The sequence below is a fragment of the Diabrotica undecimpunctata genome, chromosome 9 (genome assembly GCF_040954645.1).
Source record: "Diabrotica undecimpunctata isolate CICGRU chromosome 9, icDiaUnde3, whole genome shotgun sequence".
NCBI lineage: Eukaryota > Metazoa > Arthropoda > Insecta > Coleoptera > Chrysomelidae > Diabrotica > Diabrotica undecimpunctata.
The window spans coordinates 65980891-66005465 of record NC_092811.1 but is presented as its reverse complement, the minus strand read 5'-3'; positions in this window follow the sequence as shown (position 1 = coordinate 66005465).

Genomic DNA, 24575 nt, shown 5'->3' with positions numbered 1-24575 from the left:
CCTAAATATAGACAGTACGCCTATAGTTATGGTAATAGACGAACCTCAGCCTGAAGACAATCATACGATTACTACGCTTACAACATTGCAAAATTGTACGGAGCAGGAAGACTTTGACTTAAGCGATTGCTTAAAAGACTTTAACGAAATTGACTCTTTAGCGGATAATAATAATTGTATTATATCAAGTGATAGTGTATCTCAAGAAATTCATTTTTTGAATAACAGCTGTTCTGATGACAATAACTCTGTAAACCTCGCGTTAGATAATTTAACAAATAAACAAGTACTGTTGCCAAATGAACAAAATGAAAGGGTGGTATCTCTTGTGCCATATGAATGTTCTAGTGACGAAGACGAAACTTATGAAGCTACAAATACCAGTGATGATCAAGAAAGTTCTAATACTGGTATAAACAATAATATTGAAAGAAATCTGGTGAACACAAACGGTGATGTTGAAGTTACCATGAAGAGAAAAAGGAAGCTGGGTCAGAATAAAAATGAATGGAAAAGATATAAAAACAAAAAACTGCGAATGAAAGGTGAAGTATACATGGGGTTTAGTAAAAAATCCGGGAAGATCAAGCAAGATATACCAAGAAAAGCAAAATGTTTAAAAGAGGCGTGTACTTCAGAAAAATGTCGAAACTCCAAATTAAGATATTGCAAAGAATTTACCGAACAGTGCAGAAGTCATATCTTTAAGAAATTCTGGGGTATGACTTTTGATCAACGTAAGGTCTTTGTAGTATCTCATGTATTTAAAACTCCAACATTTAAATCAAACAAGGAAAATGCAAGAAGACAAGGTACGTACACTTACTATTTACATGACGGGAATGAAAACTTACAAGTATGTCGTACCATGTTCACAAACACATTAGATATAGGTTATAAAACTATTCACTATTGGGTTGATAATAGTTCTTGCGGTATGACTGACGAATCATCATATGTTTCTACCAAGAAAATGGTAAAGAATAGGTATACAGAAAGTCATAAATACTTGGAACAATTTTTTGAGAGTTTACCAAAACTTCCATCACACTATTGTCGTAGCGAATCACAAAAATTATATTTAGAATATTCTTTTACCAGTATATCAGATTTGTATGGTGTTTATGTGAATAGTTTTTGTCAAGAAAAGAATATAACTCCTTTAGGTCGCAACGTATTCTCAACACGATTTAAGGAGAATCATTTTGCTTTATATACACCAAAAAAAGACCAATGCAATATTTGTTTTGCATTTAAATACAAGAATACGACTGAAGAAGAATATAGAGCTCATATAAAAAGAAAAGAAGACGCCAGAGAAGCTAAAACTTTGGATAAAGCCACAAGTGAAAGAGATGAAATAATAGCACTAACAATGGACCTACAAGCCGTAAAGTTGTGCCCATATGTACCAGCGAACAAAATGTACTTCAAAACCAACTTGTCCTGCCATAACTTCACAGTTTACAACCTAAAAACTCGGGATGTTATGTGCTATTGGTTTTCAGAAAACGAGAATAACCAGCTCAAAGCATCCACATTTGTTTCCTGTATCATACATTCGTCCAACCACATGCGATATTCCTCAATCCGACCTGGAAGAAAAGCTTATGACCCAACCATTAATGATATAAAATGTATCAAATACAATCCAGCAGGGACCATAGAAATAAAAACTGAAGGACTATCCACCTTTATTTCTATTGCCTCCTAAAATCAAAACGGAGAAATGGCAACATTTGCAGGATCTAAAGTCGACCCTACCGAAAGATACACATTTATTTTATGATAGCCTTTTACACGGGTAGATCCTTTTATTTGACATAACTATGAAAATAATTTTTGTTTGTTGTTTTTCCGAAGTTTCGAGTTTTTTTGATAAATGTTTTATATTAGTATGAATAAAATGTTTAATTTAATTTCGAAGAATTATTTATTTTATTTGGACAAAAAGCAGCTATGCTTAATTTTAATAAACAACAAGTTCACATTAAATGAAAAGCAATATCTCCTATGAGTAACAGTACTTAAAGCAATACCTCCTATCTCGCTTAACAAAACTAAATTCACTTAAATATTAACTTTTTCATAATAAGTAAACATGTCGCTTTCACGCAGATCATAAAACACAAAAAAACCATTGAAATATATTAAAATGTTATACTTATAAAGTTTTTTGTCTCTCCTGAAAAGTTTAGGTGAAGTCACATAGGAGATATTGCAAGGTCACCGACGTATTGGTTTTACTTTTAGCTCAGCACAATGATGTTTATATACTAGCCAGGCATTGACAACACACATATCTAAAAGATATGTAAAAATGCCATAGTACCATCGTCTAGCCCTACTAGTACTGCGGTATAATCCTAAAAGAGAATTAGCTTTATCTACACCTCCCATGTGTCGGTTATACTATTTTATTATGGCAGGGCAAGGAACATCAGCTTTTTGTTTGGAATGTTTATCATATCGCTTTATAAAAGTTACAGGCTCGATTCCACAATGAGTACTACCTAATAACACACATTTGTTATCATGCCATTTTACCAGAATTATCCCCTTGTGAGAGTCAGATTTATAGGCCTAGGAGCCTCTAGGTCGCTTTTGCAGAATTTTGTCAGCTTCTAATGGACAACCGGCAATTCTGTCTGCTCTAAATGTTCCTAAGCTCTGAATTCCAAAGTTAGTTTTTAAATATGAAAGCAATTAAAGGCTGCTAAAATAATTGTCAAAAAATACTACCGTCTCTTCTGGATTTGGAATGGTTTTACACAATGCAACAACAATACCGGAACCAACACCTAATTTTTTTTCTACATCTAACAATTCGTTAGAGGTACCTGCTAACTGGTCAAACGTAAACGCACCCTGATAAGCTATGAAGTCTGTGATGATGCCAGAAACAGTTGCTTTTACAAACAATTTGCAACCCCATTTGTGTGGTTTATTTTTTATATATTGTCTAAGATTGCCTGCAAACGTACCTTTGTAAGGAATCATAGTCTCATCCACAGAATATTGATTGCCAATGTAGAACTTCTGACAATTTGTTCTAATTTTTTCTATTCGGGGCAATATTTTGAAAAATCGGTCTTTAGTATTGGGGGATAATTGAGAATTATCAGCAAAATGTAAGTACCTTCTAATTTTAGCAAAACGTCGTAAAGGCATAATATCTGCTATTTTGTCAATTCGAGTATTCCTGGCCCAATAATCACTTATAGCAGGCCACTTTATAATGCTCATAGTAAAAGTTATGGAAATATATTCTGTAAGTTCTGCATTAGTTAGTTGTAGAGAACAACCTGTTTTTTCATTCGAATAAATATTAGTTTGGTGCACAATATCAGCCATTATGTTTAAGGAGAAAAACTGTGTGAAATATTCCAGTGGTGATAAAATTTCAGTTATTTCAGATTGAGGTAAATTTGGAACATAATTTGTAGGTATGTCTTCTTCTGACCAAGAATATGTTACTACTGGTTTCTTTCCTTTCTTCATTTTCTTGGGTTGTGGCTCTTCTAAAGCTATTTCTTCCTGCTCAATATCAGATTCTTCTATTACTAACTCCATACATTTATTTCTACCCGTTTGCATTTCATAATATTCGTCTTCTGAATCTGCAGCTAAACATTTATCAAAATGCATACCTTCGACGTCGTCATCATCAGATACATCTGCCCGAACAGGAACTACGTAGCTCGATTGGTTTCCATAAAACGTAAGAGGAGGAATATCCATATTTCTGAAAAGAAAATTGATGTTATCACTATTACCATAGATTAGGGGAGGGGTAGATAACCTACTTCTGTACAAAAAAATGTTGTGATGATCAGCGCCACGTTGGAGTGTTCTGGTACTATCAATATTTTTATCATGTTGGTGAGCTTGCTAATTGACAAACGCCTTGTGTAGTTGGTAGTATTGTAAACGCGCGAAAATTGAATTGCTATAAAGCGCGGGAAATTTTGAATTTCGTCCTAACGTTCATTTCATATATAGGGTATTCAACCAACTTACGCCTCTAAAGGATTATTCATAGTATACCTGATTTATTGTCCTTATATTTACTAAACCTTTAGAGGCGTAAGTTGGTTGAATACCCTATACTCGCGATTTGCGGAAAGCGAATAATGCTCAAGACTAGATCAACAGAGAGACCTCTAATCCTGTTTATATATTCAAATAAATGTGACAAATTAGTTCTGAAAGTTTTCAGAGACATTAGATTAGACCAATAATTTTCATTTAATCAAACTCAAAACATGTAGTAATTAATACACAGTATTAAATTAATATGCTATGAGAGTAGGAATCATAGAAGCCTGTTTTAAAATTTGTAAGCAAAAGCAAAGACTATCTAAATGCATATTGGTAGTTTGATTTATATTTTGTCCATCTGCCATTTCTTTACAGCCATTTCGGAATCTATCGCTCTTCAGACGAACTATGCAGACAGACAAAATACGGAAACCAAACCACCAACATTTAAATGATTCTCACGAATCAAACGTGCCTGTAGGCCAACAACGCCATCTAAAAGAAGATAGTCGAAGTGCAAAATAGACAACGACAAGAGATCGATTTAGATTTGTTTTACAGACTCTGAAACTAATCAGTTTACTATGTGGTATCAGTGGCTCATAGGGAAATTAAAATTTCACAAAGAGCACATAAAACAAAAATCGTCTCTTATACTGCAAAACCCTCTCTAGTAAACTGTTTAGTTTCAGAATCTGTAAAGCAAATCTAAATTGATCTCTTGTCGTCGTGTATTTTGCACTTCGATTATCTTCTCAAAGAATATCTCTAAGAGGTATTCTTCGGTGAAAAAAAAAGAGTACCTAACCAAATTTTAATGTACTTATTAAAATATTGAAAGGCATGTACAATTGTCCTTGCCGTTAATCTATCTGTAGTTGGTTTTGATCTGGGAAACAACAGACTAAAGGCAAATTGTTTTAAATGCGCTTTGATATAAATATTAAAAAATAAAAACGATTTTGTTCCACTTATACATAAGGTCTCAGGTATGTAATAAAACACGCAAATAGATGTTTTTTTATCAAGTAATATTTTTCTTTTTACCCTATCACTGTAATATTTCATTGCATTACGATATATTGGGTCTACATTGGATTCCCCCTTTCCAATAAAAACTTTATTTATCCCTTCAGCCCAATTAAAGGCGAGAAATGAAATAAATTTATCAATTAGTGCATTTAGTAATATTTGCAAGTGTTCAAAACTTTCAAAATTAAATTGCACTTGTTTTTTAATGAAACCTCGTATCATGGAAATTAAATTTTTTTTATAACAAAATGTAGGTAAAATTTCATTTATAATTGTCTGAATTTGATCAAGGCCCGTTATAAACTTTTCAGAGCAGTACATTAATTTATCAGAAGACCCTTCGTACTCTTTTATATTTGTTATATCATGCCATATAGGCAGTTTTTCCTTTGCAATAAAATTATAACGGCAAATGGTACAATCTGACAAAGTCTTCTTAAACTTTTTTATTAAAAAACCACACACATGTCCTAATGCCGCCTTATCCACGTAATTAGATTCATGGTAGGTGAAAACCAAAAATTCAAATTCACTGACATTGAGGTTTTCTTCATCACATTCTTCTTCCACACCCTGTGTTACTAAATGTCTCACACCATTGATCAAAGACTCCGCTATCGATCCATCCCTTTCACAATTGGAAGACAATGAATGCCGGTTAACCATATTGTTGACCAACAATGTTTTAAAATGGTTTTTAAAATTTTGCACGGTAGGGTTAACATTCCTCCCTCCATGCTGTCGAACTTGCCCAAAGAAATTTTCCAGGGGGTCCTGATTAACACCTCTTGGTCTATAAAAGGAAATCTCGTGCTTTACTCTCAGATAGTGGCTTAGATGTTCTAGTCCATTAATTGTCACCACCCAGTTATGTAGGGAAGGTATCCTAACAAGTTGTTTTTTTTTATTTAAAAAATGCATTTTACTGAGATGCTGCTTGGCCATATTCCAAAAATTTATATGTCCACTTCCTTCTTTGACAGCATATTTCAGTTTTTTTCAAGCACTTAGATACAATGTGTGTCCATTAACACTATCAAAAAGGGAATCAAAAAACTGTAGTACAGAAATAGTTCCAAGAGAATTTCTCTGTAGCACTAATTTGCCATCATTTGAAGATACACCTAAAAAATGATGTTTGTTTTATTTCCCATGTCACAATAAAAAGTAATGGTTTCGATATGCAATACATGTACATAAATTTGTAAAATAATTACATTAGCCAGGGTCGACAAAATAGGAAGTTATGTTGGAAAACATTACCTTATAAATATCTAGCACATTTTATAAGGTAATGTTATTTTTCAATAAAACTTCCTCGTGCGGACCCTTCTATTAGTTATAGAGTATATTTTCAATTCGCCATTTCCATCCCATTAAACAAATCCTATGGAACTATATCCGGTTGAAAATTTCAGAATAACGGTCTGCATCTAATAAAAAATTTAATTGTGACTGTTTAAAGTTACATTTTCAAGTTGAAGTAGTTCCATTGGATGTGTTGAATCAGATGGAAAAAGCCCATTGTCAACTAAACTTTATATTGATCCAAATAAATAAATTGTGTTAAAATTTTACTATTTAAGTGAAAATATTTAACAATATGTGAAGTACTGAAAATTAAGTATTTTTAAATACTTTTAAAAGCAGTTCAATCAGTAATAAATGTGAAGTTAGTACCTAGTTGTTCTCGTATACTGTGTACAACTTACCTTTTCGTAAAAAGAGATTCATAATTGATGCCATCGTATGGCTGAAAACTTGAGCGGCATGAGAAACTTTCATCTTTTTCATGTATTTGGCATAAACGTGCCCCTTATGAATTTTGTTCAGTGCTCTAAATCTTCCGATATCATTATCTATTTCATAGGTCATTACAATGTCAGCCCAATCGCCTATTACAAGATTGTTATTTTTTTCCAAAACAATTTTTTGGTCATAAGATTGTTCCTAATGCCTTTTAGTAAATGTGGAGGATCATATATGTGCACTATTGGGTGACCATTTATTTCATATAATTTTATTTTTTTTAATGTAATCTCTTGGGAGGCATTATGTTTTACTAAATAATTTATGGCTCCTACATTTGTAGATCCTTGATCAGACACAGTGGCAACTACTGTAAGACCAGCGTTTTCACACTCTACTATAATTCCTTTGATTTTCCTAACTAAATCAATCGTAGTAGTGGTTCCTTGTGAGAATGTGTAGGCAACTGGCTGTTTCCATTTTTATGTAATACCTATAACAAATGATGCAACTATAATAATAATAATAATAATAATACCCCCTATCCCAAATACTGAACTCAACTGACACAGGTTTTAGCATCAAAAATAACACCAGTGTTGTTGCAAAGCTTAATCATCTATTGTATATGGATGATTTAAAACTATTAACTTCCACTCGAAGCCACCTGGATCAGATGCTAAAAACAGTAGAAAATTTCTCTAATGACATTAGTATGCACTTCGGTCTTGACAAGTGCCGTGTCTTAAATATAATTAAAAGAAAGGTTCAGCCCGGCGGATTCGATATGCAAAACGGCCAGAACATCGAGGCCATGGGTGAAAATGATATGTATAAATACCTCGGAATAAAGCAAGCGCGGAAGATTGACCATAAGCAAATGAAAACTGAGATAACTATTGAGTTTATACGAAGGGTAAAACAGCTGCTTCGTTCACACCTTAACAGTAAAAATTTGTTTAAGGCACTAAACACCTACGCATGTCCCGCGCTTAGCTACTCATTTGGTATTGTTAAGTGGACAAAAACCGATATAGAAAATCTTCAGCGAAAAGTACGAACACACCTCACAAAGGCACAAAAACACCATCCTCGAAGTGCAGTAGAAAGAACTACATTACCGCGGTATTTAGGAGGACGAGGACTTATGGATATAAGTGAGCAACTAGAAAAACAAATTACTAATTTAAGAACTTATTTTCAGGTGCAGGCTGAGACATCTACTCTACATCGCGCGACTTAAGGGTTGTCACTCCCGAAGGTACTTTTTAAAAAGGCCCTTTTAAAGGTACAACTGAAAGAGTAACAGCACTTTATTTAATAGAATTACAACTGGTTTTAGTATAAAAATTTACAGTATTTATATGAAATTAATTGATGACAACCTGTCTGCAATATGTGTCGAAACTGCTGATCGGCTGGGCTATTGAACTGCAATACTGCTGACAATCGGGGTTAATGTATCGTAATTTCTCCATCCCCTGGGGAAGTTTTGTGAGGGATGAACAAAACTCTGTGAACTGTTTCTGAGGACTCTTGGCTTTGGTCAGGGATGTCTTCTGCTGTGGTTGGATTCTGCTCATCTTTTTCTTTTTTCAGTTTGCGTAGCTTGAGAAAACCAAAAATTAAAAGGATTGCTACCAGGATATATATCGGTGGTGTCCATATGTAGCTGTGGTCCATTTGTGTTGGAAGGATGGATTGGAACCTTTCTTCTTCCTGTGATAACTTGTGTAGTTCGTCTAAAGGAATTCTGTCCAATTTTAGGGGTTTGACTATTGGGTGGTTCTTCAGAATAGTGGTGGTCTTGACTTTTGGTAATGTTAGTGGTTCTTCTTTAATTGTTGTTTTGGAATTCATGTAAACTTCATTATTGGTTCGTAGTTTACATCCTGGCGGTAACTCAATTAGATAGGTCCCTTCGAGTACTTCTATTTCAGTGGTGGTGCAATGGGTAGATACTTTTGTAGCCTTTGGAAAAACGGCAATGTAGTGTGCATCGGATACTTTTTGAATAATCGTTGTAGTGACAGTGACGGGAACAGTTTGGCATTGGGCAGCATCATTGATTAACTTGAGAATTTGGATGATGCAGTCATTAGTCTGGTCATTCTCTTGTGGAAATTTCTCAGGACAGATGAATGATTTGGATTCGCTTCTTTTGCATGGTACATCCGTATATTGAAAAAGGTCTGAGTTGTGGACTAGGTATGGACCAGGTGGAATGATTATTGTGTGATTATTAGTTGGAAGGGAGTATAAATGGAAGTATGTGAACGACTTGGAATGAAGAATAGGAAAATGTAAAATGAAAACAAGGGTGTGATTCGTGTAGTAACCATCAATGTCTATGATTTCATAGTATTTGGTTAAGTCTTCTTCCTGAATATAGGGAATCTGTGATGCAGGGTGGTGTTCAAGCATCTTTTGCACGGTCCATTTTATTTCTTCAGGTTTAATGAGACCGTTGTGTAAAGTTTTGATTCTTGCAAATGTAATTGCTGTTTGTAGATCATCCAGTATTTGTATAATTGTTTGTAAATTTTGATTTATCTGGTCAAGGATATTTCGAACTTGCATATAATTATTATATGCAAGTTCGAATTAAAATCGAAAACGAATTGGTTCATCTCTAAGCTAATTTTGCTTGTCTCTTCAGCTATGATTTCTTGGTTGTGTGTAAGTAATGAAATTGTTTGGTTAAAATTTGTCATTATTCTTTTATTGAGACTGAGTTGGCTATTGATGTTGGTAATAATGTTCTGTTGGTTATTTTCAAGTGATTTAATGGCAGCGTTGTATCTTTCAGCATCTTCTTGATCTAGATTACCAGAAATAGATTTTATTACACTTCCCAATCCGTTTATAAGTCCTCTTTTGCTTCTGGATTTTGGATATATTGTGTCTAGTTTCTCTTTTGCTGTTTGGAGGAGGTACTGTACAGTTTTATCAAAGTTTTGTAGGCTGTCAAAATATGGTTGACTAAGTCCATTTTCTATTGCTCTGTTGGTGGTGATATACTGAGATTCTATGGATTCAATCTCTTCTGCGATGGGTTCTAGATGGAAATAGTGGATGAAGTCATGAGTGCTGGTCTGTATCCTCGCTTGTCCAAGTTTAACTGGGAGGATTCCTGGATTGTCCTTCAGGTTTTGAATTTGAACTTGTTGGGCTGCTACTAAGGTACATCTGTAAAGCAGTTTTAGCGTTAGTCTTTGGCTGGTGTTTGATGTTCTTTTTGTGTATTGACGTATCTTGAGTGTCTATTGTTACGGGATTATTATTTTTCACAATGCGGGAAGAAAATCTCGGAAGAAGTTTGTTTCTTTTTACTGTTTTTCTAGTGTAAACTTTTGTGCTGGGTTTATAAGTTATTGGTGTTTGCCTTTTTTGATTTATTTTTTCAATATTTTTCTGTTTGGTTTCTTGTAACTTTTTGTTTATTTCACTGTAGATTTCTTTTGTCTTTAATCTGTGGCTCTGTGTATAGTTATTTATTAGAGTTCTGTTAATATCGATGTCAAATGGATCCTGAGGATCGATATGGCCATTTAGATTGGCTTTTGTTTAGTTGATGAATGAATGGAATTGTTGTATCCTAAAATAGCATACAACATATGTTCTTTAATACCCAGAGTCTTCCTTTTTTCTCTAAGTATTCTTAGGTGTTCCAAAATTGTAGAGTGAAAACGTTCTATCATTCCGTTCGATTGTGGATTATCTGGTGTTGTGTAGTGAATCGAAATTTTGTGTGTATCGACAAATTCCTGAACAAGGCCGTTTTTGAATTCGGTTCCACTATCTGCGATTATCATGTGTGGGAGTCCATGGTGGGTTATAAATAGCATGAAGGCATTAAGGACATTTATTGCGTTGGATCCTTCTATGGGATATGCTTGGCCATATTTCGAGAATGCATCAATTTTTGTCCGTTAGCTTGGAATGTGTCCATATGAATGATTTCTAACGGTTTTGTTGGAGTTGGTGTTACCATAAATTTCGGCTTAGTTGGATTTCTGTCATACTTGTTAGCTTGGCACGTATCACAAAGGTTGATACCTTCTTCGATGTCTTTCTTTAGCGTAGGCCAGTAGTAGCGTTTTCTTATTTGAGCTTCGGTTTCGTTAATTCCTCTGTGGTTAGTCTTCCCTTGATGGTAGTTCTCTATAATTTCTTTCTGTCTCTCTGTGCTGTTTATATCTTCTAGGAGGCTGTTGCATTTGACAAGATCGAATGCGGAATTTTTAAAAGTTTCTCGTAGAATATTGCATAGGGATTTGTAGAGTTCATCATTCTCAAACAGAATGGCGTACTTCTTTTTCGGATCTATATAGTTCTTGAAAAACTGGAAAATGTCGTTGTGAAGATCATTTTTTCCCAATTGGACATACATTCTCTTTTTTGTTACAAAACACTGCTCTATGATTGGTTTCGCCGGGCTATAGTTTACTATCTTGAGAATTATTTGATTATTGTAGCAATTTAGTGGTTTCTCGCTAATTGGAATTCCCATTATTGGATTTTCTGCCGTGGAATGTTTGGTTACATCTGTATCGTCATCTTCTTGTAAGTATTGGGAGTTTGATGGCTGAGTTTTAGATTTTTGCTGTTTGCTGTCTTCATGTAGGATTTCGTCTATTATCTTTATTTCTTCGGGAGTTAACGTTGCAGTTTGATTTTTTTGGATGATTTTATCTAAGTCACCTAAAGGGGTTAACGGATTCAAAGTTTTTTGAGACTCTTCGGCTGGGTCGGTTAGAAATTCTTCCAGATCGGATAAGGAACTGGGGTGGTTAATCATGGAGATATCATCGTCATTTTTTGAGAGGAGTTTCATTATTTCTTCCATATTCTCGTCTACACTGTTTAATTCTTTCGTGTGAATTTCGACACGGGATAAAGCATCTGCATTGGTGTTGGATTTGCCTTTTTTATATATTACTTCGTAATCAAATTCCTCCAGCTTTAATCTCCATCTGACAAGCTTTGAGTTTGGATCTTTAAGTGAAAATAGCCATTGTAGAGGTCGATGGTCAGATAAAATTTTGAATTTTCGTCCGAAAAGGTATGGGCGGAAGTATTTAGTAGCCCACACAATTGCTAACATCTCCTTTTCGATAGTCGAATATTTCAGTTCTGTTTCATTTAAAGTTCTGGATGCATAGGCGATAGGTTTATCATTTCCTATTGGACCTTGTGATAGTATGGCTCCTATAGCGAAGTTGCTTGCATCAGTCGTGAGGTTAAAGGGTTTAGTAAAGTCTGGATATTGCAGAAGTGGTTCATTAATCAATAAGCTTTTACAGGTTTTGATACAGTTTAAGAATTCTTCGGTGTGTTCAATTTTTGCATCCTTTTTAAGACATATGGTAAGTGGTTTTGTAATTTTGGCAAAGTCCTGTATGAATTTTCTATAGTAACCAAGTAATCCTAAAAATCCTCGAATTTCTTTTGTTGTTTTTGGTACAGGATAGTCTATGATGGCTTTAATCTTAGTCGGGTTTGGTTTAATTCCCTCGCAGGTTACGACGTGACCTAGAAAACCGACTTCTTTCTTAAGGAATTCACATTTGTCAACTTGTATCTTAAATCTTGTTTCTCTTAATCTTTCAAAAATTTTCTTAAGATTTACCATATGTCCTTGAAGAGAGGTTGAAAATACAATAATGTCGTCCATGTAGACCAGACATATTTCTCCTATTAGTCCTTTTAGTACGTTCTCCATTACTCTCTGGAATGTTGAGGGTGCATTTTTGAGTCCGAACGGCATTCTCATGTATTCATAGTGGCCATTTTCAACGTTAAATGCAGTCTTCTGGATATCTTCTTCGGCCATTTCAATTTGATGGAATCCGCTGGCTAGATCTAGGGTTGAGAAGTATTGGCAGCGTCCTAGTTTGTCCAGAATGTCTGTTATATTTGGAATTGGATATCGGTCATCGATGGTTTTCTCGTTCACCTTCCGGTAGTCGACAACTATTCTCCATTTAATTTTTCCTGAGGCATCTGGTTTCTTTGGAACGACCCAGATTGGAGATGACCAGGGTGATTGACTCGGTCTGATAATTCCTTGATCAAGCATCGAAGTGATCTGCTTACGTACTTCTTCTTTATGGATGTGTGGATACCGATATGACTTGGTATAAACTGGAACTTCGTCTTTGGTTCGTATATGGTGCTTTATTTGGTTAGTAAATGTTAAAGGATGGTCTGGATGATGAAATATCTCTGCAAACTTCCTGCACAGTCGTCTTAGGTGAGATTCTTCTTCGGTATTAAGATGATCGGTTCTAAGGAGAGGATCGACATCTTTTAAATTACTGTCTTCGGTAGGTATGATATCTGACGTATATATATATATATATATATATATATGATATTCCTCGAGATTTATGAGTTGACTTTTGATGGGATCAGTTAATGCTACTTGGATGTATTCATCGGTGTTATTGACTAGTTCGGTCCAGGCGAGTTGATTACAGGCAATGGTGAGAGTTTCTCTTAGGATGGCACCTTCGACTTCTTGTCTTGGGATGACGATTGTACCTGATGTTTCCTTTACTGGCAAGCGGACTTGGGTAATTGATTGGGGCTCTAGCTGGACTGTATAGAATTGGGCTTTGTTTGTGACGTAGTAATTAATAGGAAGGATAGAATGCTCTGTAGTAAGAGTAGCTTGGGTAAAATCGAGATTTGCTTTTAGAAGTTTAAGATTATCGAGGCCGATAAGACCGTCAAATGTCTTGTGAAATTTGAAAAGATAAAATTTTAGGTTAATATCGGAGTTAAATTCGGGAAAAATTGGGATTTCTACACAATAATCCTGTGAATGATTTTGAAAAATTGATGTAACTATAAATGGTTCATATTTAATATTATTCTTGTAGAATTTATTGGCTATATCAGGATTAAGGAAAGATTTAGTGGCTCCTGTATCAATAAGAAGTTTAAGAGGGGGATTTTGAATTTTAATGTAAGGAAGCTCTCTTTTGTCGGCATAGGAATGCAATTCTACTACGTTTCTTCTTTTTCGTCTTGAAACGTTTGAAAGTTTACATCTTCCTCATATTCTTGGCTTTCTTGCTCATAATAAGTGTAATCTGGGTATGTTTCATTGTCTATACCTTCATCGTAATTATTTTCCTCTTGTTCGATATTAAAGAGTTCTTCTACGGTGAATCGGGGGCTGGCTGTTTGTTGAAAGCGGAAGTTTCTTTGAGATTGGGGTCTATTAAAGCCGGTTTGGCGTGTAGATACGCTCATAGGTGTTGGCTTATATGATTGAGAAGGAACTGGTTTATGAAAATTGGGTTGATTAGCCCTAGAATTTTGTGCATATGGAGTGAGTTGATGATTTTGTTGGAATCTAGGGGGTTGAAATGTCCCTCTTGGACTATTATTGAATGATTGTTGTTGCACAGGAATTTGATTTGGTCTAAAGAATGGCTGTGGCCATTGGGGCTTAGGCACCTCAGGCTGCCATCGTGTAGGAGCAGGTGTATGAGTTAAATTGGATCTCTGTGTTTGTGAAGTCGCAGATGGTTTATTAGAAGATGGCAAGGAATAATTATGAGTTTTTTGGAGATATCTAATGTTAGTTTCTTCCTGAATATATTGGATAGCAAGAGCGAGATTGGGTGGTCTCATGGATCGAATTGTTGATCCTAGGGGTTCTCTTAGGCCTGCCAAAAATGTGGTTAGAGCTTGTTGTTGGAAAAATTCTTTTTTACTTCTTTTAACTTCCTCGTTTTCCGTGTGTAATTCAATATGATTTGAAATGGTATTTAAAAGACTCATAACTTTTTCATGAAATTGATGGGGGTTTTCGTTTGGAGCTTGCCGAAGGTTGACTAAATCTCTAGTTAATGAGTTTTCGTTACGTTGGTCTGCAAAATTTTGGACAAGAATTGATTTTATTGACGGCCAGTCTTTACAGCCGTATACAGAAATAATTTCTCTGGCTCTTCCTTTAATTTTGTTCATAATTCCCCGGGTAAGCATATGATTTTGAAAATTTTCGGGATTTGTATGATCCCAGAAATGGTTTAGAAGCATGGAAATAACATCAATAAAATTGTGGAGTTCATTCGGATTGCCGTCAGTAGAGAAAATATGGGAATTTCAAATAAAAGATGGCGGCCAGTTGGATGGCTGGTATGTGGCGTTGAGGCCGTAGAAGTAGCCTCTGGGGATGTAGGGGGTGATGTACAAGAAATATAAGTATGAAAGAAGTACACCCTATCGTGATAGGGTTGAAAAAAAGGGTGAGAAGTAGAAAATACGCAATATTGTTGTAATAATATTGTTGGAATGAATAATTTGCTGACAGAGTTGGTTAGGTGGCGTTGGGGCCTGTGTAGATGTACAAGAAAGCCTCCCCTGACGTCAGAGGGGGTGTGTGTTCGAAATGGTAAAGAAGAAGCGGTGAAAAGATGAGTAAAGGAAATTTTATGGTGTTATGTAGATATTTAGTAACAAAATATGATAAATGGGGAAATTAGGCAATGCAGATACGTCGTATATATTGGTCATTAGCAAGCTAAAAAGCAACGATTTAATTTTTTAGTATTAAATAAAATTTAATTTTATTCATATAAAGAAACGAATTTTTGCAATTTAAACCATCAACTAGATACGCCCACTTTCTGATAACGCGTAAAAGTATATACAGTTTTAGAATTAAGAGAAAATGATAATTTCATTTTATTCGAACGAATGTTTTGTAATTTAAAACCATCAACTGAATACACCCACATTCCGATAATGCGTTAATGTATATAGAGTTTTAGAATTTGGAGAAAATTATTATGATTCTTGCTTACACGAAATTTAAATTAATACGTACATACTATTTAACACATAAGTATTTTATTATTAGAAACAGGTCAGGACTAACGAAAATTTCAAACAAATATAAAATTACTATATATTTATTCGTTATGTTAAACGTGTGTCATTTCATCAATGTCTTCCATACGGTGTAGATTAGAAAAGTTTTACGAAAAAATACAAAAGTTAAAAGCCGATATACAGTGGTACGAAGATAGAACTGCAATTGAAAAACGATTTGCAGACCTACATTTGTCAGAAAGGAAATTACCAATAACAACACAATACCCGTTAAACAGAATTCAACCGACAAGATGCCTCAATTAACAACCTCATTCATCATCCTCACAGCTATTGTTAACAATGTCCTTTATACAAACGTTCCAAACAATGTTAAGAACCTAGCGATATGTTTTAACGATGTAAAAACTGATTGCAATCGAACTGAATGGGCTCTAATGGATCATAATGTGGTAAATTATGGACAGCTTCCAGTATTTTTTAAAAAGATACCGAAGTCAGGAGGAACATTCTACAAGATCATCCTAATATCTCCAAATAACACCGAAAGTGATTCAGAATGGTACAAAACTAATAATGATGTCGTCGGGAAATATGGTTCATCGATTATACTTTTAACTATCGTGTTAGTAATAAATGTATTTCTAACGATTAATATTATTATAAAATTTTTTGTAAATCGCAAATGTAAGTCATGTTGCATTAAAGTAAATATGTAAAAAAGGAAGTCTTTTTTAATAAAACTAAAATAATACGTTTAATCTTTTATTTAAAAAAGTCTAATTTACATAGGTAATATCTTTTCACAAAACCATTGGCGGAGGTGATCCACATTTCTCTCAGTGCAGGAAAATAATCCAGTGGCGTGGCAATTGTTAGCATTATGAATAAAATTCCCTGTAGCGTAAGGTGTATCATCAAATTTGCAGACATCAATAATTGTAGGAAAAACTCCAATCATTTGACATTTCTGCCTTAAAAAATCTATTTTTTGTTCTCCTCGAACGTAAATGTAATCGGCAGCATACAATAACTTGGATTCTAGTATTTGATTTATTTTGGAATATTCAACATCCCCATTAGAATACCGAAGACCATGAACGTTTTTCTCCAAGTATGCAGCAGTCTTCTTATCTTGATTACTCAATGTAGCAAACGGTTGTGGAGACGTAAATATATAATGACATCGTTTATATCCAATTTCAATGGTAAGCTCTTTAGGTACAAACCACCCATCTACGGTGAATCCCTGAATGTCTACGAACGCTACTCTCATGATGACGGCTTGTCTGCTACTAACACTTCATTCAACTTATCTAATCTTTTTAAATGATATTTTTGATAACTTCAGTTAGAGGAAAGTATTCGAGTAGGCTGTCGTGAATAATTAAACAATACGCTCGAGTGCCTGCTGGAAAACCTTCATCTGCTTCGATTTCCAACTTAACATCAACAGTTCCTGATCTGAATGAAGTATCATCCTGTTTGGAACAGTCGAACGTAAATAAGGCATATTTTTTAAAAGCCTGATAATCCAAGATGGGATGTTTTGTTGACGAATGAGCATAACTGGGAAAGAATTCGGTATAGTTGTAGTGAGCTATAGCATAGTCATTTTTATCAAAATCTAATTGCATTCTCTCGTTAGGCCAATATTCCCCATTAATAACCACTCGTATGCTTGACATTCTAATGTGATCGAATAACGTTGGATTGACGTGAATGTCATCTCGTTTAGAAGTTTGAAAAGCTACAATGACATAGCGTGGACGTTCAACAGCTGAAGTTGTCTTTACACTCCATATCTCACGTCGAGATCCTGCCGTAAGTGAAGGTAGTTCATTGAGCTCCCATTTACGGAAAGGTATAGTTATCGGCGTATTATTCTTAATCGGAGTCATTAATTCAATTTTCACATTATCATTCGGAAAGACATGTTTGACCTTGAGTTCCATGCTTGTAACAATTAAAGATACTGCCGTTGTCGTTGTGGCGTTAGGTTCTTCCACTAAAATACAGTCCCTATCATTACGTGCTCGAACAAATCGAAACACTTGACGGCCTTAGGTTAATTTATTGTAATCATTGAAAATGTTAAAAATATGTTTTATCGGAATCAGTAAACTAAAGCTGTCTCCTGATAAATGTGGATTATTTGGATAGTTCCATCCTGCGGTACTGAGAAACTTAGAATCTTCAGGAGTATAACACAACAAACTGCGAATAGTGCTAACTACACCTGGATCTCGAACTATTTCTATATCATGTGAACTTTGGATATATGTACATGTATCAAACAAGAAGGCTCCAGCATTCGGTGCAAGAGAAACAGTTCCATTACCCGCTTTCTTTATACTTCCTTTAATTTCCAAAAGTGTTTCGTGTATAGCAAAAAATGCATCTGATTGATTTATGATAAATTCAACAACGTCGCTATTGTTAAATGACTTGATGTAAGGTGTGTATGTACGAAATTCTTCTTTTCTAATAGTATCGTCGAACAGAGGTTTTTGGTAAATGTCGAAAATAGGTGGCTGAGGTTCCTGAACCTGTCGTCGAATATATTGACGTTTTGGCATCCTTCAACTTCAATCCAATGGAAACAAGAAAAGCTTTATTTGCAGCAGACACGTCACGCCGCTTGTAGGATTTCCGTGAGACTAATGGATATTGATGTGTAGAGTTTTGTTTTATAATTAAACCCATCTATATCGTTTCCTTAAAATCCAAATGCAGCGTACTTTTCTCTCCTCTAAAGTTGACAGGTCTTAATTCTTGATCGACTACACTAACGGTAATTTTGGTAATTTCACGTATGCTGTTGCTTACTGGTATGTATATAGGATTATGAGGACGTTCGTCTATAGAAAAACCAGGATCAACACTTATCGGAAAATGTAGAATGGTGTGCGCAGGTTTGTCCTCGTAGAAGGCTCCTTCGGTAATGTTGCATTCAAAGAGTAGACTCGATACTTTTATAATGTTGACAGGTTGATCTGAAGAATGCGTTTCTCCTGGTGCCAAAACTCTATTTGAAGAGAAACCCAATAATTTTCCAAGACTATCATCTTTATCGAAAGTAATGGTGTGATCCTGACAGAAAATTTCACATTTAAGCGTATTGTTGTTCGGTCTTAAAGTAAACTCCCGAACCGAATTGTATTTATGCATTAATTCATTTCGAATGTACGCTTCGATATCAGTAATTTCATAGCATCCGGATGGAATTTCAATGCTACGCAGCTTTGTATGATCATTTTGCTCATAGAAATAAAACTTTTCACCATCAATGTTTGGAATTGAATTAAATGTATGAAATCCTAACACTGCTACATAATACTGTCGAAACGGATTAAGCGCAAGAGGCACTTGAGGAGTAAACGAAAACTCGTTTGTAGTACTCGTTAGGGTCAACAATCGAGACATGACTGATATGCGGTAAAAGATGTAGTAAGTTAAATAACAAAGTATGTTAAAAATTTCTTTATTCTTCTTATACTGTTACATGTTTTTTTTTTGTTTCATTTTTCTTATAATATGACACTTTACAAAATACACATTTACTTTTCATATACATTCCACAAACATCACTCCATTCATGTTTATCATAATCTTTCTTGCAAGGTAAATACTCTTCTAGTGCATGACGAATATCTTGAGGTAGTTCATACCAAACACCGCTCGTTATATTTTCCATAAAAACGCGAATGGCACGTCTTAAGATTTCGTTAGATGGTTGCATTGTAGAGAAACTTTAAGCACAAATGTCCACAGTTTATTTGTTTATAACTTTGATATTGATCGTTATTGTAAAAAATTCTTCCACCGTTCAAATATGATACTAGTTCTCGCGGTGGCTTCAAGCAACCATATGAATCAAAGTACTCTATGTTGTTGTTTATCTTCTTGTAAGCTACCCAATGTGTACCGGGGTTCGTTGAAATGTCGAGATTAATTATAGCACATTCATGTTTACGAGGGTTACGCGGTAAATTATCTCTCATAAACACACCACGAAAATTTGTAATTTTAAGTATTTTAGCAAATTTAATCAAGTCCACATTAGTTAAAGGTCTATTAGGTAGCTTCAGCGGGAGTTTTTTGACTTCTTTAAATATAATCCAAAGCCACCTTTAGCGTTTTTGCGAAGGTATAATCCTTTGCCTAGATGTTCCATAGCTTTATTGTGACGTTTATCCTCTTCTAGTTTCTTTTGAGCATTCTTTGAATCAATTACAGTCTTGGCGATTGCGCTTGCGCCCCCCGCCAAACTACCGAGAGCTGATAAGCCTGCAAAGATGGGGATTAAAGGTAAAATACCACCTGATTTTGGTTCCAACGGAATGATTCTTGGAACCCGTATATTCTTTTTCCCACCTACGTTCTTAACAGCTGCTCTAGCTGCTGCAAGTGCAAGAAGGGCTGATTTGCGCAGATTTGGTAACGGAGGAGATCGTTTCAATTTTCTGATAATTGGTTGCAGAACATGTCGCCTAAATGAACCAACACCTTTACCATGTTTCATACCCATACCCAGTTTTCGTTTAGCTTTCATCGCTGTAGTAGTCAACCAGGCAGTAGCTTTTTCACCCAAAGATGCGTCTTTTGCTTTAACTCGTTCCCACGCTTTGTTTTCCAACACCCAATCTGCTTTATGTCGATCTTTCAATGAATTACTTTGGGAATATGCGATATCGTGATCTCTCGCAGCTCGATCTAATGGATTTATCCCAGGATCTCCACGAGCTAGACGGTTCTGTAATTTTGTTCCAGGCCCTAGATATTGGTAGCCAGGAGCGTGCAATTCAAATGGTAGACTATTGATCAGAGAATTCAAAACTCCTTCACCTTGAACGACCAACATTGAAATGGATTGTTTCTTACAAAAATTTCTTTATATAACCAAGTGTATAAAATACATCTCAATCACAAGATGAATGTAGTTCAGCAAGATAAGACACTAGTAGTGGAAAACTTGGATTTTGTCGATAACATGACAAGAACCAGTAAACATGGCGCATTGCTACCACATTCTTTTCGTGCTATCATATGTGGTCCAAGTGGATGTGGAAAAACTAATGTTATGTTGGCATTATTGTTTGATCTAAATGGCGCTAAATTCAAAAATGTTTACGTTTATTCAAAGTCGTTGTTTCAACCTAAGTATCAATTTTTGAAAGAAGTGTTGGACTCTATAAAAGAAGTGTGCTATTTTCCATTTAAAGATAATGATGATGTAATAAGTCCCAGTGAAGCTAAACCAAATTCTATTTTCATTTTTGATGATGTATCAACGGATCCACAACAAACAATACGTGAATATTACTGTATGGGCAGACATAAAGATATTGATTGTGCATACCTATGTCAATCATACAGTCGAGCAGGTAAACAACTCCTACGTGATAATGCAAACCTTATTGTATTGTTTAAACAGGATGAGCTCAATTTAAAACACGTCTTTGATGATCACGTCTCACCTGACATGACATTTGACCAATTTAAACAATTTTGTTCTGAATGTTGGAAAGACAAATATGGTACGTTCGTCATTGTTAAGGAGTTCGATATTTCTAACGGACGATATCGTAAAGGCTTTGACAAATTTATAAAATTGTAGGTATGCTCGAAACACACGCATTGTATAACAATATGTCAGACAAAGAGGTAGCTGCACGCAAGCGTAAAGTTGTTGAACTAGCTCGGGTTATTCGCAAAAAGTATTTGGCACTAAAGTTAGGTAAAACAGAACAAGATGAGTCTCTAAATAAACTCTTTAAACCCATTGCTAAACCTTTAAAAGATATTGCGCAATCCTCAAAAACGTTGCATCATGCTATTAATAACAAACTTAATCATGTCAAAAAGGAAGAGGTGAAAACGGAGGAAGAGATGAAAAAAGAAGCCGGCGATGACGATGTATTTTCGGATGCAGTATCAACTGATCGACCTAACGAACATGAAATTTTTGATCCTGATAATGTTTCGAAAGAGGTTATTGATGAATATATCGAGCAATATCCTCCAATGAGTCATAAATATATAAAAGAGTTTTGGATGAAAGACGATAAAATTGATAAAAACTATGGACCTATATACAATGACGAAATTGGTTGGATGTTAGGTAAACGGCGAATAAACTTTAACAAAAACAAAGGTAGTGTAGAAGTCATCAGTGATGGTAGTGAGGGAGGAGGATGGGTACCGGGAACGCCAGGTTTATACCAACTAATTTTTTATAATAGTCCAGAATATTATGATGATAATGATTTAAAACACTATAAAAGTTTATTAAATAGTACAGGAGCTCATCTGGATGCTATAGGTCGTCTTAAAGGTGCAACTGGAGAAAAATATCATCATATTATTAAGCCACTATTTAAACCTATCGATGCAACAACGAAGAAATCACCACCAAAAACTCGATCTACTGCATTAAAGAGACCACCTTTCGAAGGTCTCGCCCGTTTAGCAAAAGCGACTCGTTCATCGTCAACGTCTCCTCGAACATCGTTATCTTCACCATCTAGCTACAAAGGGTCAGGACTCGATGATTCTCATTTGATCTACAATGATAATCCTATTGAATATGTGTATTGGGATGATCCAAACGAACTATGTGACAGATTAAAATTGCTGATTGCTTCCCAAGAAGCAGGAAACACATCCCACAATAACGAAATTGTTGCCATTATCACCGAATTACGTGAAGCAGATATTATATATTAATGTTAGGTTGGATTATTGGATATCATTTTCAATATGAGTGTTGACAAGTTTGGTCGTCATCATTATCGTTCTAACGAACAAGTTGTTAAAAAGCTACGTGATGGTTTAAAGCAATCCATTTTGGATTTACAAAACCAGATACATGCAGTCAATAAGGATATTAAACGAGATCCTCCTGTAGCAGGTATACATCTTTCCAATAAGAAATACGTAGATGATCAAATTGTTAATGTCAAAACTTTTTTAAGAAAAAAGTTTAATTTGATACACAATGAATATAATGCAAAAGATGCTCAACTTGAACAAAAAATCTCGAACTCAATTAACAAAATTGAAAGCAGTTTTAATAAATCGATTAATGGGTTAGCTGATGACAATAAATTGGTTGGTTTGAAAATATCTGATTTATCAAAAGACATACATAATTTTAAAAATGATCTAAATATATTTAAACATGAAATGGAGAAGAGTCTTACGGATGCTGCCTACCAAACTACACAAAATATGATGAAAGCTCTGGAAATAGAAAAAAAGATTAAAACAATGGATCTTAATTCACAAGATTTGAAAATTCGTATTAAGGTAATAGAAGAATTCATTGAAAACAATGACTTAAAGCGTTAGAAGATTAAAAGTTTTGGAAGAGTGATGTCCGATGTAAAAAAGATGAAACGTAAAACCATAATACATTACGAAGCGAGTTACAGTTAGATATGCAAACAATAAATAATAATAGGATTCATAATATTGAGCAATGACAGAAAAGTATTCGAGATGAATCGGATATGAGATCTTTATTAGATAATAAAGTATCAGATCTGTCAAAGACTTTGTTCGAGCTGGTGAACGTTCATCTGCAGCAATAAAATAAATACAAGACTCACTTACTATATTAAACACATATTTATACCCTTTAGTCCAAAGAGGTAAAGCGTTAGAAGGTAGGCATGGCCAATTCCAAAGAGAAGATAGAACTGGTTAACGAGCTCCATAAGCAAGCACGAAAAAAATATCCGAGACGACGTACAATCATTAAAGGCTTAGACGATTTATGGCAGATGGACTTGGCTGAAATGCGATCTCATTCTCATAACAATAGAAATTTTAAATTAATTTTAGTTGTTATCGATTGTTTCTCGAAATACCTTTGGACTCGTCCATTAAAGACAAAAACGGGTGAAGAGCTAACTCAAGCATTTTCGGATATACTCAAACACAGTAAACGAACACCGAAAAATCTGCAGTCGGATCAGGGAACTGAATTTTACAACAACAAGTTTCAAAATTTAATGAAAAAACATAAAATAAATCACTACTCTGTTTTCACTACCATGAAAGCAGCCATAGCTGAACGCGTCATTAGAACGTTGAAATCCAAACTATACAAGTATTTCAGCTTACACGGTACATACAAGTGGATTGACATATTACCCAAAGTTACGTCTGAATACAACAATACAAAGCATTCAAAAACGGGATATAAACCATCACAAGTGAACAAATCCAATGAAAAGAAGATTTTAAATAACAAGTTTAGGTATTTAAAAATCGCAGGTCCACGAAAATTTAAAGTTGGTGACATTGTACGCATCAGCAAAACCAAAATGTTATTCGACAAGGGGTACGTTCCAAGTTGGACAACAGAATTATTCAAAGTTACTAAAATTAATATTACCAACCCTGCAACATACATGCTCGAAGACATGCAAGGCATACCTATAAAAGGAGCCTTTTACAATGAAGAATTACAGAAAACAGCCAATCCTGATATTTACTTAGTTGAAAAAGTTTTACGTCGCAAAGATAAAAAAATGTATGTCAAATGGCTTGGCCTTGATGCAAAATATAATAGTTGGATTGATAATGACGCCGTCATCTAAAAGGTGGGGGAACAGAAGTATGAAAAATTGAGGATAAACACGTAGAAACACGTTTTTCTTTTCTCAGTTTGTTGCAGTCAGTTAGCTAGTCAAAATGTATTCCCAAGATACTGGATACTCAAGCGGCAGCGAGTATGATGTCGCCCTTTCACTATCATCCGAAACATCAATCGTATTTGAAGGCTATGACCGTGAGCTGGATGTACTCCTAGAGAAGTACGAAGAAGCGGCCAAGAACGAGACCCATTACCTGCTGTACACACAGTTTTTAAATGAATCATACCAAATTGGATG